Source organism: Trachurus japonicus, chromosome 3 (assembly GCF_045865225.1).
Source record: "Trachurus japonicus isolate A0001 chromosome 3, Traja_1.0".
In the NCBI taxonomy this organism is placed as follows: domain Eukaryota; kingdom Metazoa; phylum Chordata; class Actinopteri; order Carangiformes; family Carangidae; genus Trachurus; species Trachurus japonicus.
In genome coordinates this window covers 26,570,696-26,585,515 of record NC_140909.1, presented here as the reverse complement: position 1 = coordinate 26,585,515, position 14,820 = coordinate 26,570,696, and the positions used below count along the sequence as shown (strand labels likewise).

Genomic DNA, 14,820 nt, shown 5'->3' with positions numbered 1-14,820 from the left:
CTCTATGTGAACGCAGCATAACTTCTGCTGCTAACTACAGCTAGCTACTGCTATAAATGCTGTCATTCCGACATCCCACCATTCCGACATAACGCTATTCCGACATGCCATCGTCCCACCGCTCCAACAAGGCTTTCAATCTAAGGAAATGTGCGTTACTCAACAGGTGACTCCCTCCTATTTATCTGGACTCTCTCTATCTGGCCTGTCTAGCCTCTACCTGATCTTTTTACTAAACTTAACCAACTCCTTTCATAATTGCCTAAGCCCAACCAGTGCAAAATGTTTTTTGGGAAAATATACGCTATTAAAGGAATTGTCGGAAAGGCAGGATGTTTAAAAAAAGAAAAAAATACCGTCATTTCGACCATAGGAGGCAAGAAGTGTTGGAATGATGTGTTGCCATTTAGATAATTAGAGACCTATGTCGGACTGGTGGGATGTCAGAATGGCGGTTGCCCCCCGCTATAAACTGCCAAATCCTGTACTGCTATAGACTACTGCTAACTAATATTTACTACTAACGACTGTTATACCTACTGCAACAATTACTGCTAACTAGTTACACTAAATATTGCAACCCACCATGCAATCATTGTATTCAGGTATCACTGCTATATTATATCACAATTGTTACCATGACAACTGCATATTTCTGGAAGGTCATTTCAGTCATTTTTGACCATGCAAATTAAATTCATACTCACACTGTGTTTGGCTGTTTTGTTGTTTTGTATATAAGTAATTTATAATCTGTAATATACAATATGTTTCCATGTGCATAATCTATAATCATATATGTATTTTCCATGGTGACTGTGTGTGTTTACCTAGCCTAGTATAACATACTCTAAGCTCTATACAATGACAGCAGTTAACCTGCAGGTCAAACATTAACTGATCATCATTGGACTTTAGTGAAGGTGAAACCAGACACAGGATGTACACACACACACACACACACACACACACACACACACACACACACACACACTAGTGTTTTGCTGTTAGTGAAACAGTTGGTGTAAACTTACAGGAAACAGATGAAGCAGAGAGACAATGATGGTGGATAGACAGGTCTTTAAAACAGCTGTAGTTTCTTGTGTCACATTCAGATACATAACAGTGGTTGTAATCTCCAGTTTGCCACCTGAAGCTTTCACTGTGACTTCACAGTCTGGCTGCGTGGCGGCTACAGGATGGCTGATTGGTGGCTGAGTGACAGGCGAATACAGATGAGAGCAACACACTTCCTACACCGAATGTGCGTCTCTCAGGTGACTGATGTTTGATTCATTTCCATGATGAAGCAATGTGACAATAAACGTCTTTGTCTCATTATGTTTCATGTTTGTGTCACAGTCAGATCAGATGTAGGAACGGGCAGTGTTATGCTAATGATGCTACGGCAGTGTGCGCACTGATCTGCTCCACAGGCCCCTCCTCTTTGACCATTGTGATCGGACTAGCTGGGCGTTGGTTGGGGGCTGAATCAGATACTCGGGCACAGTGGACGTGAACGTGCTGCAGCAGCAGTGTGGCACTTCTGCAGACCAACATCCAGCCGACGTCCAGCCAACAGTCTCTGTGTCGGTCTCTGTGTTTGCCCTGCAAGGGGCAGAGATTGGTCAGGCTTCACTTTCTGTGCAAATATGTGATAAGATTGAGTTCAGGAGAAGATCGGGACTGAGTCATGACAAGTTGTGTTTGCTTTTCTTCACAGTAACTGACATTTATTTGTCCCATGGTGTGTATGGACCAGAACCACTAACTACAGTGAGGCTGTAACCCAACCTGCAGTGTGGGGTGGTGAGGTGGTGGGGGCGAGTGGAGCGCGGATGCCGCCCTCCCTCCCTCCCCCCCGGTCAGCTCGGGACCCACTCCACACATTCAATCATTAACACTGTTCATACAAACACATACCACTGAAATCTAACCAAGTAAAACACTGCTGCACTTCTGAGAGGAGGAGCTACAGTGGAGCAGAGGTCAGAGGTCAGAGGTCAGCCAGGCACAAACACGGAGGCCACTTCATATGCGCTCTGTTGTTCTGCATTTAGAAAGTTAGAAGGGGTTTCAGAACCAGGAAGGGTCCAGAAGGCCAGGCCAAACCAGATCCAGGTCAAGGTCCAGGTAAGGTAAAGTAGGTCCAGGTCCTACTGGAGGGGGAAGAGCTTGTTCACTGGACATGCTGAGAGTAGAGGTCACAGGTCATCTACACCTGGAATGACTATGTTCAAGCTGGGGCGACAGGCTGGGTGCGTGTTTGTGTGCATGTGGAGGAATATGGTGATCCTCAGTGGAGAAAATAGAACCAGACCCTGAACCTAACCCCAAATCTGATGGGACATTCAAAACTAATGACTAGATATGATATATCATGTCACATGTAACACGTGATGTCTCACATGTTCCATCTGACTTCTTGTCCACAGGTTCCAAGGAGTGAACACGTTTGCTGTCTGAGGCCTCAGAAAGCAGCTTGTGTCTCCTCCTCTTCCTCATCTGCTCAGAGACACCATCACTCGTACATTATCTGTGTCCTGGTGGTGGAAGAGGAGGAGGAGGAAGTCCAGCACAGAGCGAGATGTTATCAGCGACTGCAGACACACAGCAGGAAACCACAGCTCCAGCCTGGAGCATGAGGAGGCGAGGAGGAGGAGGCGCTCTCTAACTGAAGGTCGGATGTGAGGCTGCTCTCTACTCTCTGTCTGTCTGGGTTACGTAGCTGTTATCTTTCTTACATAAGGACACAATTACCTCAACACACACACGCACACGGACACACACTGCTTCCAACAAGCAACTCTCAGTGATGAACCATATTTGAAGTTTTAATCCGACTCTTACTTCGAAGAGCCTTCTGTGTAAAACTCTGCTGCATTGATGTAACAAAAAAACCTTTCAAAATAAGTATGTGTTTGATTGTGGACATGTATAAATGCAGTATTGTTCCTTTATTTCATTTCATTTATTTTAGCACTTCATTGAGTGCTGAATTATTGTATATTGTATAGTATATTGTAACAAGAATTAATCAGCAACACAACATATTGCTTGAATTGAGTTCAAATATGTGTGATGAAGGTCTCCTGACTGACTGAAAAGCTTGTTTATTCAAATACTGAACTTGTATTATCCAATTGATAGTTTTCATGTGACGTCACGGCCCGTATGGAACGCCCCCCTGGCGGTCAAAACAATCCACTTACCCGCTGTCCGCTGGCTTAGGACAAGGCAGAAAAACACACACTGCTCCCTGCTGCTTCAAAAATACCGGTGTTATGGCCCAACTGGTGTCTGATTTAACTGGTTACCGTACCGAACAACAGCTGTGCTGCACTTCTTCCGTCCGCAGATTTGTCACAAATTCACAAATCAAGCCGCAGTTCACATGTTACTGCAGCCAATATGCTTCTGTGAGTGAGCCTGGCTTGCACAGGAAAGTTGCAGGTACATTTCTACCACTTCAATGAGTTCAGAAACATTATTTTAATTATTTAATTATTTAATTATTTTTATTTATCAAAAAACTACAAAATGGGGCTTTTAATCAGAAACCAGTTGAGCCATGACACTGGAAATATTGGTTGCAAGCGGTGGAGGATGATGGATTCTCCACCAGGTAAATGTAAACATCGCCCAACTCGAGCTTCGGCAGGGAACTGGTCATTTTAAACAGCTCGTATACAGCAGCTGGTGTTGAATATGGGTCACAAGTGCCCAAAACTTCAAAGTTGTTTTTATATCTTTCTTTCTCGGCTGCTGGCAGATGATTTAAGTAATTACTCGGTTGTTTGTCCATAGAAAGTCCGTTGTGTTTTGGAATTTTGCTTTTGGAATGTTGCTTTTGACCGCCAGGTCACTGGGAAGTCACGTGACTGAAAGCTATCAATTGTGCAGATACTTTCCTTTTTTTTTACACTGTAAATATGTAGAGAAAAGAGCAGAATGACAAAATTACAAGATTACAAAGTGGATGCACAGACACATTTTCACTCCCTCTCTTCTGCATTTGGCCTCATGTTTTCATCAAAATCAGAACTGGTCGGACTTCACATTACATTATCACACACAACAACAAATGGTGTGTTTCTTGATCTTTGACCTCTTTGTACTTTAGGGTCCATTGAGACCAATGATGACAAACCTTGATGGCAGAAAGCGCCACACATTGTAATGTTTGCATCCACAGTTAACTGCTGCCCAGTGACGTTTCTTTCTCAGCCAGGTTCATTTTTCATATATTTAGTATCATTTTCAATATTTTTTAATATTTAATTTTACATATATGTCAATATTTTTGATCTGAAATTCTGTAGATTTCAATGAGGCTGGAGCAGAAATGCACAATGTTTTTTTTTTCTATCATTCTGTTTTGATTGTGTTTCTAACTAGAAAGCATTTGAAAATTGTGCTGTAAAAGTTCAGTGTTTTGCAGGTGGTGAACTAATAACTGAGAAAAGAGTTCATGAATTTTGATGACTGGTCACTGGATGCATTTTGTGTGAAAGCAATGAAAAGTGATTCACAGTTTGCTCCACATGGACTTCTGTTTTGAAGACTGTGTTACTGTAAGTGACTTCAGTTTTGACCAGTGCTTGTAATTGAAAAAAACTATGTAATATTATACACTACAATACTCTAAGCTATGATATGCAAAACTATACTACACTCCAGCTCTTTTTACTCTGTGGCCTGGTGGCTCTGACAGAGAGGGATGTGTGTGTGTGAGAGTTTGTTGATTCTGTGAGAAATGATGGAAAACTCCAAACAAACTCGTCATTTCTTCAATGGCCACAGACACTTGTTTGGCTCAGCAAGAGCATCACATTTACAATGCCTCAGCTTTAAGGTGGTCAGCATCATTAGCCGGACAGGCAGAATGCTGCCCACTGCCGCCGCCGCCGCCACCACATGAGACTCTGATGGTCCCTGAGGATTTAGGAAACACCACAGAGTCTTATCTGTGTCTGGAAGGTGTGTGTCGTAGTGGGCAGCCGTGTGTTCCTCTGTATACTTGTGTGAAGCTATGTGTACTTGTGTGTAACCATGTGTATTTGTGTGTACCAGTGTGTAGCCATGTGTATTTGTGTGTAGTGTGTAGTTCCTGACACATGAGTCATGTCACAGATTAGTGGTGAGTCTGGAGCAAGAGGAGCTGGTGTTAGCAACTGAGCTGTTGTTACAACGATACAGTGTGAAGTGATGGAGGGATGAGCTGTGTGCTCAAAGGGAAATACGCCTCCCGTCCAGCGGTCACAGCACCGTCCAACAGCGTTCTGAGACACAACGCACACACAACAGGACTTGTCTTGTCTCTGAGGTCATACTGTATGTGGACAGTGACGTGTTGCTGTGATGAGGACATGGTCAGAGCAGAACTGAGAGGAGGGGAGGGGCTGTCGTACATTCACTTCACTTGTTGGGCAGAGCTCATGGCCTGCTTCAGATTTCTCAACCAGGAAGTCAGAGCAGATGAAAACTTGGAAGTGCATGAATCGTAGCAGAGGAGCGTCAGTGTGACATCACACTGAAGAGCATCAGTGTGACGTCACAGCATGGGTGTACCACCTCACGCTGCTTATACGTTGAACTTGACAGGAACGTCGCAGCTGACACTGTTTTGTCGTTAGGATCATCATTTATCAGAATGTGATGCATTGTACCTCTGTGTCAAAGGTCAAACTCATGACCTTTGGATCCTTTTGTGTTGTTGCTGAAACAGTTTAACCCCACCACTCCAGGGTTTTTGGTATGGAAGTCCTCCTGCCAGGAAACAGTCAGTAAACGGATTCCAGTGGGGAGAAACTTCAACTTCAATCACCTTCAGCGCGCGTGTGTATGTGTATGTGTGCTTGTCAGTGGGTGAACAGTCAGGGCTAAACTCTGACTCTGGATCAGCTTTAAAGTAGGTGAAACATTCACAGAAACAAACGACCTTTGACCCCGTCAGCCAGTGCAGTTCCACTCATGCAGCAGCTGATCACTTGTTACCATGGTCACCATAGTCAGTCTGATGAGTGATCCTGTAGTTACTGGTCTAGATCCAGATCCAGATTCACAACAAGATCCAAAACCAGAACCACATTCACCTCACTCAGAGCTCAGATGTGGATTTGATTAAAGCCTTCTCACTCTGCGGCTGCTTTCACAAGCTGATGCATTTCTCCTTCCTGCAGGCACCAGGTTCACCTGCACCTGCACACTAACACACCTGGATCCTGAAGCTCCACACAGTGTCAGGGTAGATGTTTCTATCAAAGCTCCACACAGTATAAAGGTATGTGTTTATGTTAAAGCTCCATCCGGTAAAAAGCTATATGTCCATGTGAAGTGTGATTATTAATCAGCTCTAGGTTCCACTGTGAAAGTATCAAAGCCCATATTCAGAAACTGAGCCTTAAAACCATCTGCAGGACTTTTGTGACTTTGTGATGTCACAACAAAGCAGTCACCAAGCCCCGCCCACCTGGACCCACCATCCACCACTTACAGGATTTTATTTCTTTGAGTATTTTACCAAAAATCTGCTCTATTCTCATTCAATCCCTCAGACAACAGCCAATCAGAGGAGAGGCCCAGCACCTCCTCTCTTCTGAGGACAGTTCAAACCTGATATATTTGTGTTTTTTATCAGACTTTAAACCAGATACAGAGGTCTGACCCCCTCCCCTCCTCCTCTCCTCCGCTTCCTCCTCCTCCTGTGATACAATAATCACATTTCTCCTGCTGAACAAGAGCAGAGAGAACAGGGCTAAAGTTTCTTTTCTTTGGACAGAGAATCAGTCTCTCATCCAACATTCCCCCTCTTCTTTCTCCTACTCTTCCTTCTCCTACTCCTACTCCTACCCCTCTCCTGCCTCCTTCTCTGCATCTCAGTAAGGAGAGGAAAGAAGGAGGAGAGGAGGAGGTGAGGAAGAGTTAAAAGGATGTGAGGAGGAGGAAGCTCAGGAAGAAAGACAGATATGAGAAAGGAGGGGAGGAGGAGTAAGATGAAAATGGGGGAGGTGAGGGGTGAGGTAAAGCATTAGAGAGAAAACTGAGGGGGAGGAGGTGCCCCCCCCATCATACTCAGATTTATTTTGGCAGCCCGTCAACATTTTTCGAGATCAGCTGCTGGAAAAGATTCACACTGGGACTAAGGAAGGGGAGGAGGGGTAGGAGTAAGAGAAGGAGGAAGAAGAAGAGGGAGAAGACCCACCCCTCCCCTCCTCCCAATACAGCATTAGTGAGGAGATATGAGTGAGTAATGATGAGGATCATCTCAGTGTCTCTGCACTTCCTCAACAGATCTCAGCTCCTCCACTGGGGGAGGGGACAAGGGGCGGCTGATAACCGAGCATGGTCCCATCATGGTAAGGCCTGTTCTGGATCCACTGGGTCTACCTGATGTGCAACCAACCAACATGAAATGGAGAACTGTGACCGGAGACGAGTTGATAAAGAGAGAAGAGCGAGCAGGAGAGTGTCTCTAGCCATGTTTCCATCCAAAAGTGATTCAAATCACTGGGAAATGCGCAATAAAGAAATTTGAATCCTTTGTGTTTCCGTTAAAAGTACGGACTTTGATGAAAACTACAAACTTGTGCAAGTTCCGCAGGTTGGCCACCAGCCTATAACGTTTTACCGCCTTCTCGACCCGGAGTGTGGATATCACCATGGAAAGAGGACTTCAAGCTTTAATGACAAGTGGATAGCAGTGGTGTTTTTCTCCTTTATTAATGTTTTAAAAAAGTTACTACACTATTTCATCCTCCATCCACACAAATCTTATGTTGTCCGCCATGTTGTTGTCTTGTGAATGAACCGCAAACACTGGAAGCAGTTGGGGTGAAAGTGTGCTATGTCACACTTAATTCGAACATAACTGTTTCCATCCCTTCCAAATCAACCAAAACCCCGCTTTAGCAAGTGTATTTTAGTTTGTGTGAATCAGGGGATTTTAGTTCGAATTATCATAATTTTCCGATGCGATACTTCTAGATGCACATCTAAACAGACTGATGGAAACATGGCTTCTGTTTCCTATGACAGGATCAAACCTGACTTTGTGTCAAAAAAACTGTATTCTACATTTCCCAGAATGCATCTGGTAGTGTCTCATACTCTCTAACATCAAATTGAACTAAAAAAGTCTGAAAAAACTGAACACACTTCAGTGCAAACACCGAAGAGGCCCTGGCCCCAGACAGGTGATCACACACACACGCACGAGCGCACATACACACACAGAAAATAGAGAAACTTTAATCCTGCGGAGAGGGGAGTGGGGCGAACCTATCAGTGCCATTGATGTGGCTGATTGGAGCTGAGGGAGTCACTCCCTGTTTTCCTCCAGGAAGCAGCTGCGTCTGTGTGACTGTTTGATAACAAGATGATCACATACACACAATCAAACTATAAACCTACCAACAAACAAACAGCCAAAAATAATAACCATAGTGACCAAACTCCTCTACAGTTAATGTGCCCATGCGTGTGTGTGTGTGTGTATGAGTGTGTGTGCTGCTCAGGTGACGTGTTGTATGAAATATGAATAGTGCTTCAGACTAGATCAGGACCTGGTCCTGCTCAATCCACACTGGTCCAAGTGGTGCTGGACTGAACACCTGGGGCCTCATGTACGAAGGTTGCGTATACGCCCAAAAACATGGTGTACGTCCTTTTCCACGCTAACTTTCAGATGTAAGGCCGGAGGGCATCGTGACAAAAAGAACATGTTTACACGCCTCAACTTCATTGAAGAGCACCTCCAACTCAAATTCGGTGAAATTCCTCTTCCTCCCAGTTTTATCCCATGGTGTGCAGAGAAGGGAATCCTTGGTGCAGGCCCATGTTTACATTGATTTGCATATTAAAAAGACGGCGTGGACAGTGAGGAGTTTGGCACTTCTACATGTGTGCTCAATTCCATGTTGATTGTGTGGCAATGCTACAAGGAGAAATTAAGTTTACTTCCTTACTGAACCCAACAACGCCACCTGGGGGAATTTCGCCCCCAGGAAATTTAGGTAAGATACTAATTTCTATTACCCCAAAGGACACACAGGTTTAAGAGACACAGCGTGCAGACGTGATTCCAGAAAAGATTACAGTTTATTGACAATGTTCTTTTAAAAAATATACAATTCGAATTGCTATAAAATCAATCAGGAATATTGCACGAGTTAACCAGGGCCACTTGAAGCATATTACGTGTCAATTAAAGTGCTAGGTGCAGGGCTGAGGGCTCACTGGCATGGAGGACTGCTGATAAGGGGGGAGGGAAGGGGCCCTTATGTTACCACACATGAAAAACACACACACACACTGGTCACACCAAAGTGCACTACTGTACAGGGGAGTGAAGGGGACCGCCACCACCGGGATCAGTCAGTCTCCTGCCTCTGTGGCACCAGCAGCTCCTGCCCAAGAGAGAAGAGACAACGGTTAAAGGCTTCAATTACTAGGCCCAAATACATACACCAAAATATTTTCTTTTTATCACACACACACACACCCACTCACACACTCTCGAACCCTCTGAATATATAAGCAAAACAAAAATAAAAAGAAACAAAATAACAAACTAACTACGCCCAGGGGCACAGCGCAGTTGCAGCTTTAACAGGGTTCAGGTGCTAGGCAAAAGGCCTGCACCTCACACTCATACCCAAAACAAATGACCAAAATAAAAATTATTAAATACTAAAGTAATAATATGAGCTTGTAACGAAAAGAAACAAAAGAAACTCAGACAGAACAGCAGTAGGGACCCTGGCAGTGTAGAGGCCCGCTTCGTTAGGGACGTGGATGCTTCAGGGCTCCGGCACAGGGGGAGGTGCACTACAACACGGCAGCTTCGCTGTAGACAACAGGTCAGAGGCGGCAAAGTCATATTTAAGAACAGCTAGAGAAGGCACATTACATTAAAGCACAAAACAATGAGACAGCCTACCGTAGAAATTGACCACCACGCACGCAAAGCATACGCGCCCGCTTCCAGACCACACTCCCACTTCCGACGTAGTCGGGCCACACTGCTGCAAAGCCAAGGATAGTCAGCCATGTTGCTACATAACACCGATGCGCAGTACAATGAGATCGAGAGACCTACCTGACAACGTAGAGCGGAGGCACAACCAGCAGCAAAAGGAGCAGACACTGTGTGGCCGTGTGAACCGCCACACTCACGCACACACACAAAAGCCCCCAGGACCAAACTCCTTCCTCACGCTCCAGCCAGACGACCAGCCGACTCTGCTACAAGCAGAGAGTGCAATAAACACCATGCCAAGCCACAGATGCAGAGCAATAAACTACTGGTAGGAAAACTTACCGGAGAACATGAAAAGTATTGGATTAGCCTGTTGCACCTCACCGCCACACAAACACTGCCGCCGTCACGCCAGACGAAGCTGCACTGACGACGCTACTGAGACGAGGCAGGAGGACACGCACCTGGACCAGGTGAGCCTCGTCACATATAATTTTCGGTGCGCCGCCCCTTAATCAAGGGGGAGATTGATCCCAGACGGTGACACAGTGGGCAGGAAAAGAAAGTGGAATTCCACCCTAAAGCACTACACCCAAAATGAAAGTGGAATTCCACCCTAAAGCACTACACCCAAAATATAAAAACAAACAATGAGTGGGCCACTCTGCCACATCTACCCCCAGCTTTTGCATCGCCGTCCCGGCGATGAACCTAAAGCAAACTTGAAGTTAGCACCATGGCCGGTGGGGAACATACTGGACATTAGACACTGCCCTTGGGTCAACTGTTCCTTCATCAACATGACCAACAGCCCGTGGAAGACGATGGACGTTAGAATGCTGGCCCGCAGTGGCTCGACCTGTTCTGCGAAGGACGGGCTGACTAATACTGGCGGGATCAACCAGGGGTGGAGAAGGAACTGGGATTCCAGACTGTCCCTGCGCCAGAGGTGTCTCGGAGGCAGGCAGGTCCCTCCATGGAGGTGCAGCACCAGACTCTATGGACCTTGGGTTTCTGACCGCATCGGCAGCAGATGGTAACGGGGTTTCAGTGACCAACACCCATAGGTCATCCTCAGTCGACAAGTTATCCTCTGGCACCACTGGCAATGACGAAGGAACTGGGGGGGGGACAACCTTATCACGCCCCACTTGGGCCTTTAGCATGTTACGGTGCACCCTTTTCACTCTCTCCCGGTCATCTACGGGTGCAATGGCGTACACCGCACCCTCACCACGGGGCACCTCCAGAACCTGATAGACCACCGGACTCCAAATGTCATGGATTTTATGACGTCCCCTAGCACTGTGGTCTCGCATGTAGACAAGCTGCCCCACACACAAAGGCTCATCACGAACCCGCTGATCGTACCGCTCCTTGCGACGACCAGCCGCTGCCAACAGCCGATCATGTGCCCCCTCAAAAGCTACCCTAAGTCTTACCTGATGTTCAGCCACCCAATCTTGTACCCTTCCCGGTACAGGGTCCTGGACTCGACCCAGCAGGAAATCCACAGGAAGGCCAGGTTCACGTCCGAACATAAGAAAGAACGGAGACTCTCCTGTGACCTGGTGAGGCGTGGTGTTATAACAGAAAAGGACCTGCGGGAGACAGGAGGCCCAGTTCTGTTTTCGTGAGACAGGTAGGGTACGCAGGAGGTTGTGTAGAGTTCGGTTGAACCTCTCACACTGTCCGTTTCCTGCAGGGTGGTATGGGGTGGTGCGGGACTTTTCCACCCCATACAGAGAGCAGAGCTGTTGAATCAAAGTACTCTCAAAACTGCGACCTTGGTCGGAGTGAATGCGGTTAGGTACCCCAAATTTAAAGAACCATTCATTAAGCAAGACCTGGGCCACAGTGGGTGCACGCTGGTCCCGAGTTGGGACAGCCACAGTGTATTTACTAAATACATCTGTCATTATAAGAACATTCTCCAACCCAGTGTGGGAAGGCTCCAGGACTGTAAAGTCAATGGCAACGATTTGGTTTGGCCGGGAGGCCAGCAAATGTCCCATAAAGCTGTGTGCAACTGGCCCGGAGTCTTTTGCGACCTGACAACGCTCACATTCCTGTACCCACTGCTTTATGTCTGAGCACATCCCTGGCCAATAACATCGCTCTCGTACCAGCTCCGTCGTCCGGTCAATACCCTGGTGGCCGTGTGCTTGATGAAGCAGCCTCAGCGTCTCCTGCTTCAATCGAGCTGGCAAGACCAGCTGGAGAGTCTCTTCACCACCATCTGAGCGAAAAACTCTGCGATAAAGGATACCATCCCTCTCCACCAAACGATCCCATTGTCGCAAGAGTGCCAAAGCTGGTTTAGACAAATTCCGCTTTTCTCTTAAAGTCGGTTGAACCTGCTGCTTCCAAAAGACCAAGACCTCCTGTAGGAGGGGATCGGATTGCTGTAGCAAGTGAATATCTGAAGGGGTATGTGATGGAAGGGCAGATATCACGGACTGAGTTACTGGGGTCACTGCAACTGGTTGGGCAGCTTGCTGAAGTGCAGCTGGAACGGCTGTACCTGGTAGGGCCTGCTCAACAGCGGTGGGACCTGAGATGTACTGCCGGGAAAGTGCGTCAGCATTTCCATTGCTCCGGCCTGATCGATATTTGATCTCGAAATTGAAGGCAGCCAGTTGCGCAGCCCACCGATGCTCAGTGGCTCCCAGTTTAGCAGATTGAAGATGGCTTAACGGGTTATTATCAGTGAAGATGATACATTGGTGCCCCAACAGATATTCACGAAACTTTTCTGTCATCGCCCACTTGAGGGCAAGGAATTCCAGTTTCATAGAACTGTAGTTGGTCATGTTTCGTTCGGTTGGTCGGAGGCCTCGACTGGCATAGGCTATTGGCCTAACCTTCCCCTCAAGCTCTTGGGACAAGACGGCTCCTAGGCCACCATGGCTCGCATCAGTCTCCAGAATGAAGGGGCGGGAAAAATCCGCGTATGCCAGAACTGGGGCTGAGACTAACTTTGTCTTCAAAGCCTCAAAGCTCTCTTCACACTGGGGTGTCCATGACGGACCAAGATCTTGTTTATGGCGTCGTTTGCCCTGTGTCCCAGCTACTTCAGCTACCAGCTTATGGAGAGGGGCTGCAACCTTCGCAAATCCCTCTACAAAGCGCCTATAATAACTTGCAAATCCTAAAAATGAACGCAGCTCTGTAGCATGGCGGGGGCGTTGCCACTTGGCAACCGCCTCAATTTTTGCTGGGTCGGTGGAAACACCTTCCCCTGAAATGATATGCCCAAGATAGCTGACCTCTTTCTGAAAGAAAGCGCATTTTCCGAGTTTGACCTTTAAGCCTTCATGTTGTAGACGATTCAACACAAGTTCCAAGCGTTGCAGATGCTGGGTGATGGAAGAAGAAAACACAACAATGTCGTCGAGATATAAAAGAAGAGACTGACACTGCTGGTCCCCAAACATTCTTTGCATCAGCCGTTGGAACGTGCTTGGGGCATTGCACAGCCCAAATGGCATTCGATTCCACTCGAAGAGGCCAAAGGGTGTGCAAAAAGCTGTCTTGGGCTTGTCCTGCTCCATCACGGGAACTTGATTATACCCGCTGGCCAAATCTAAGGTCGAAAACCAACACGCACCGGAGAGGGCATCCAAACTCTCCTCTATACGAGGGAGGGGAAAAGCATCTTTTCTCGTCTTACTGTTAAGGAGGCGATAGTCCACACACATGCGCAAACTGCCATCTTTTTTTCTAACCAAGACAATTGGGGAGGCGTAGGGGCTACTGCTCTCCCTGATGACTTTGGCCTCCAAAAGCTGATTAATGTGGGCCTTGGCTTCCTCATACTCCGAGGGGGGAATGCGCCTGTATCTCTGTCGCACAGGGACGTTGTCAAGCACTGGTATGTCGTGAGAAATGAGCTTGGTACAACCAAGGTCACCGTCATGTGCCGAAAAGACCGAGCTATACCTGCGCAGAAGAGATCGCACCTCGGATTGGTGCTCAGGCGCTAAAGCGGACAAGTCTACTTCCTCTACTCCACTCTGTACAGGGACCTCAGCCGTACAAGAAGAAACTGTAGCTGTGGTTGACCTCACCTCTGTAACCCCAGTGGGTAAACTCACCACTTGGGCACGGCTGAGGGTACCCAGACGGATGCGTGGGTAGAGGAGGACGTCAGCCGTACCCACGTTGACTACAGGGACGTAAGCAGTACCACGGACAACTTGAATAAGGCAGGGGGAAGCAAGGAGTCCCGCTGGAAGCCCAGATGCCAGGGGTTCAAAAAGTACGACAGAGCTAGAAGGTTGTTCAGGACATGTGCTTGCAATAAACTGCGTAACCCCACCGGGTATACGCACTGGCGTTGGGCCGCGGACCTTGACAGTCCCAAAGAGATCCCTTGACGGGAGAGTGGTTGATTGGTGGCACTGTTGTAAGGCCTCAAGAACTAAATCAGGAGCTTGATTCACGGCAGGCAGACTAAACAACCCTGCACCGTGTGAACCAAAAAGCTCCTGGTAACATCGTTGGATGATATTCATCCCCAAGATCCCAGGGACAGAAGACGATGCACCAGGGGGGTCTCGTACCACCAGTACCCCACATCCATGAAATACCTTGCCACACAGTGACACGTCCAGCTCAAGATAGCCAATGTACGGGATTGCTAAGCCGTTAGCCGCTCGAAGTTGGAGCCAATGACAAGACTGGAGGCGATTGTGACCCCATGGGGCAAAATGCTCCAAAAAGAAGCTCTCTGTTATGGTGGACACCATGGACCCAGTGTCCAGCAAGCATGGGACCGTAACACCACTCATCAAAAGATCCAAATGAGGACACGATGACATTAATTTACCCACGGTCCC

General features: G+C 47.1%; 1 protein-coding gene and 1 long non-coding RNA gene across 3 annotated transcripts in view; one reads left to right on the top strand and one right to left on the bottom strand.

Annotated features, from left to right (window-relative positions):
• LOC146990054 (isocitrate dehydrogenase [NAD] subunit alpha, mitochondrial) overlaps nt 1–14,820 on the top strand; it is a 242,259-nt gene that overhangs the window by 192,590 nt on the left and 34,849 nt on the right. The gene's annotated exons all lie outside the window — the stretch shown is intronic.
• On the bottom strand, nt 9,735–10,856 carry LOC146990056 (uncharacterized). 2 transcript variants are annotated; one of them, XR_015035635.1, is made up of 3 exons: nt 10,100–10,856; nt 9,941–10,025; nt 9,735–9,847 (listed from the first exon to the last, which is right to left on the bottom strand). It is a non-coding gene; the product is annotated as an uncharacterized LOC146990056 (long non-coding RNA). The 2 variants fall into 2 exon arrangements; XR_015035636.1 differs by having other exon boundaries at nt 9,752–10,025; nt 10,100–10,245; nt 10,322–10,856.